This window comes from Diceros bicornis, assembly GCF_020826845.1.
Source record: "Diceros bicornis minor isolate mBicDic1 chromosome 30 unlocalized genomic scaffold, mDicBic1.mat.cur SUPER_30_unloc_7, whole genome shotgun sequence".
Classification (NCBI taxonomy): Eukaryota; Metazoa; Chordata; class Mammalia; order Perissodactyla; family Rhinocerotidae; genus Diceros; species Diceros bicornis.
This window is the reverse complement of record NW_026690905.1, coordinates 821,292-825,493: the sequence shown is the minus strand read 5'-3', so window position 1 is coordinate 825,493 and position 4,202 is coordinate 821,292.

Genomic DNA, 4,202 nt, shown 5'->3' with positions numbered 1-4,202 from the left:
TACATCATGTTCATCACCAAAATACTAATTACAACCCATCACCACACACATGTACCGAATTATCCCTTTCACCCTCCTCCCTCCCCCCTTCTCCTCTGGTAACCACCAATCCAATCTCTGTCCCTATGTATTTGTTTATTGTTGTTATTATCTACTACTTAATGAAGGAAATCATACGGTATTTGACCTTCTCCCTCTGACTTATTTGACTTTGCATTATACCCTCAATGTCCACCCATGTTGTCACAAATGGCTAGATTTCGTCGTTTCTTATGGCTGAATAGTATTCCATTGTGTATATATACCACAACTTCTTTATCCATTCGTCCCTTGATGGGCGCTTAGGTTGCTTCCAAGTCTTGGCTATCGTGAATAAGGCTGCAATGAACACAGGGGTGCATGTACCTTTGCAAATTGGGGTTTTCAAGTTCTTTGGCTAAATACCCAGCAGTGGAATAGCTGGATCATATGGTAGTTCTACCCTTGTTTTTTTGAGGAATCTCCATGCTGTTTTCCATAGTGGCTACACCAGTTTGCACTCCCACCAGCAGTGTATGAGAGTTCCCTTCTCGCCACATCCTCTCCAACACATGTTGTTTCCTGTCTTGTTAATTATAGCCATTCTGACGGGCGTGAGGTGATATCTCATTGTAGTTTTGATTTGCATTTCCCTGATAATTAGTGATTTTGAACATCTTTTCATGTGTCTGTTGGCCATCTGTATATCTTCTTTGGAGAAATGTCTGTTCAGGTCTTTTGCCCATTTTTTAATTGGGTTGGTAGTTTTTTTGTTGTTGAGATTCATGAGTTCTTTATATATTTTGGAGATTAAGCCCTTATCAGATGTATGGTTTGCAAATATCTTCTCCCAATTGTTAGGTTGTCTTTTCGTTTTGTTGATGGTTTCCTTTGCTGTGCAGAAGATTTTTAGTTTGATGTAGTCCCATTTGTTTATTTTTTCTATTGTTTCTCTTGCCCGGTCAGATGTGGTGTTTGAAAAGATGTTGCTAAGACAGATGTCGAAGAGCGTACTGCCTATGTTTTCTTCTAGAACTTTCACAGTTTCAGGTCTTACATTCAAGTCTTTAATCCATTTGGAGTTAATTTTTGTGTATGGTGTAAGGTAAGGATCTACTTTCATTTTTTTGCATACGGCCATCCAGTTTTCCCAACACCATTTGTTGAAGAGACTTTCTTTTCCCCATTGTATGTTCTTGGCTCCTTTGTCAAAGATTAGCTGTCCATAAATGTGTGAGTTTATTTCTGGGCTTTCGATTCTAGTCCATTGATCTGTGTGTCTGTTTTTGTGCCAGTACCATGCTGTTTTTGTTATTATAGCTTTGTAGTATATTTTGAAATCAGGGAGTGTGATACCTCCAGCTTTGTTCTTTTTTCTCAGGATTCCTTTAGCTATTCGGGGTCTTTTGTTGTTCCATATAAATTTTAGAATTCTTTGTTCTATTTCTGTGAAAAATGTTGTTGGAACTTTTATAGGGATTGCATTGAATCTATAGATGGCTTTAGGAAGTATGGACATCTTAACTATGTTAATTCTTCCAATCCAAGAGACCATATATGAGAAACCCACAGCTAATATCATCCTCAATGGTGAAAAACTGAAAGCTATCCCTCTAAGAACAGGAACCAGACAAGGATGTCCACTGTCACCACTCCTATTTAACATAGTACTGGAAGTCCTAGCCAGAGCAATCAGGCAAGAGAAAGAAATAAAAGGGATCCAAATTGGAAAGGAAGAATTGAAACTGTCACTATTTGCAGATGACATGATTTTATATATAGAAAACCCTAAAGAATCCACCAGAAAACTTTTAGAAGTAATAAACGAATATGGTAAAGTTGCAGGATACAAAATCAACATACAAAAATCAGTTGCATTTCTGTACACTAACAACGAAGTAGCAGAAAGAGAAATTAAGAATACCATCCCATTTACAATTGCAACAAAAAGAATTAAATACCTAGGAATAAACTTAACCAAAGAGGTGAAAGATCTGTACACCGAAAACTATAAAACATTTCTCAAAGAAATTGAAGAAGACACAAAGAAATGGAAAGATATTCCGTGAAAAGTGATATTTATGACAATATTTCATCAAGTAAATAACAAATAGAATGAAACATATTTCCCTCTCCATCTTTATAATGCAACACTGTGCTTTTATTTTTTCTGGCACAAAGAATCATCATAGTAAATTACTCTGGTCTTTTTTATGGGATATAATAAATATTTTTTAAAAGACACATTTAGTTTGTTTTCTTTTTAATTTATAACCAGATGCATTCTAACAACAAACATAATTTATAAACATGCTCTCTCTACCAGAACATTATTTATTTCTGTAATATGTTATTTCATGCATTATTTTACTGGACAGAACATTTAGCAATGTAAAGAGATAACTTTGCTAATTAGTACATATGAATTGTTTGCTGTTTTGTTTGGTAAGACTGGAATATTGTACTTTAAATATGATGAGCTTTTTTGTTTTCATTATTTACCTATTCCATCATCATCCATGATCAGTCTTTTATCATCTCATTCCAGCCATACTGGTCTTATTCCACATGTCTGAATATTACATAAAAACATTTTAAAAACACTTTATTGAGGTATGACTGACATACAACCAGCGGTACATATTTAATGTATACAACTTAATGTGTTTGGAGATAATATACACCCGTGGAACCATCACTACAATCAAGTCCTTAAACCTATTCATCACCTCCAAATTCTTCCTCCTGTCCTCTTAATTTTTTTAATTGAACTACCTTTTTTAAAATACTTTTTTTCTTTTGAGGTAGGAACACTTAACATAAATCTACCCTCCTAGTAATTTTTCAAGTCTACAATACAATATTGTTAAATATAGGCCAATGTTGGACGGTAGGTCGCCAGAACTTATTCATCTTGCATGATTCTTGATGTCCAAACTTCTATTGCCAAGAATCTCTCTTCATCTTGAACTGACAAATCCCCACATGTTTTTAAAAACTCAACTCAAACATCAGCTTTCCATGAAGAATTATCTGATTCATCCAAGTAAGGCTATATACTCTTGTTGACTCTGCTAACTTCTAACTACATTTATTATGGCACTTTTTAAATAGCCGTGTTATTCTTTTTTCACACGTACCTCACTATGATTTCTTGGAAAGAAGGGCCTTTATCTTATCAAGTTTGCATGCTCACTTCATGGTTTATATCTTCTACTAGAGTAATAATAATATAATATATCCATTCATTTATTGAATCTTTAGTTCCAGTTTTTGCACACCTACTATGTTTAAGGCATAGTGCTCGTCACCTTGGGTGTAAAGATATGAATAGGAGGCATGTCCTAAAGACACCCACACTTACTTCCATCATAATTCCATGTGTGTTATTCTGTGATCAAGATGAGTATATGATGCTACGGAATCTCTAATTGTTTGCCTAACACAACATGTGGTTTAAGAGGTGTATTCCCTTGAGAAGAGCTGCTTCAGCAGAACCTAACAATGTGAGTAAAAAGAAGCCACATCAAGGTAACTCCCAACATGGAAATGATGTATTGATTACCTAAATGAAAGTATTGAATGAGTGAATGAAATAATAGAAAATAAAGAAGAAATGAGATCCCATTGGTTAATCCCAGACCCTTTACACTTTATTTGGAGACAAAGAAGGGCTGAAAGAAAGTGATTGTAATTATGTAATTTTGTCAGTTCCTACTTGTCTGATTACATATTTCTCTCTCTGGGCACAATACACAGTCAAAGCAACAGGTAGCTCTCTTCCTGAGGGATTTTCCTGAATCCTGGCTGACAGAACATCCTACACCCATAGGGGGGAGTTTGAAAGAAGAGAATTATTGATCATACTGAACAATACTATATAATTGGATAATATTTTATTATTTAATAATATTGAATAATTGATAATATTGGTTAAGTTATCTCAAAAATTATCTTAAAGATCACCTCTAAGATTTGACATGATTGATGCACCCAGGGAAAGCAAAATAAAATCAAGATCAATCTGCAGAAAAGAGTTCCCAACATGAAGATACATACTGATTTAAAAGATTTTCCATTTCAGTGACTAGGACACTTGTTTGTTTTAAGGAAAATGGGACATCTGATCATGAATCATATTTGTTATTGCCAAATGTGATTCCGAATATGGTATTCCTGGATCA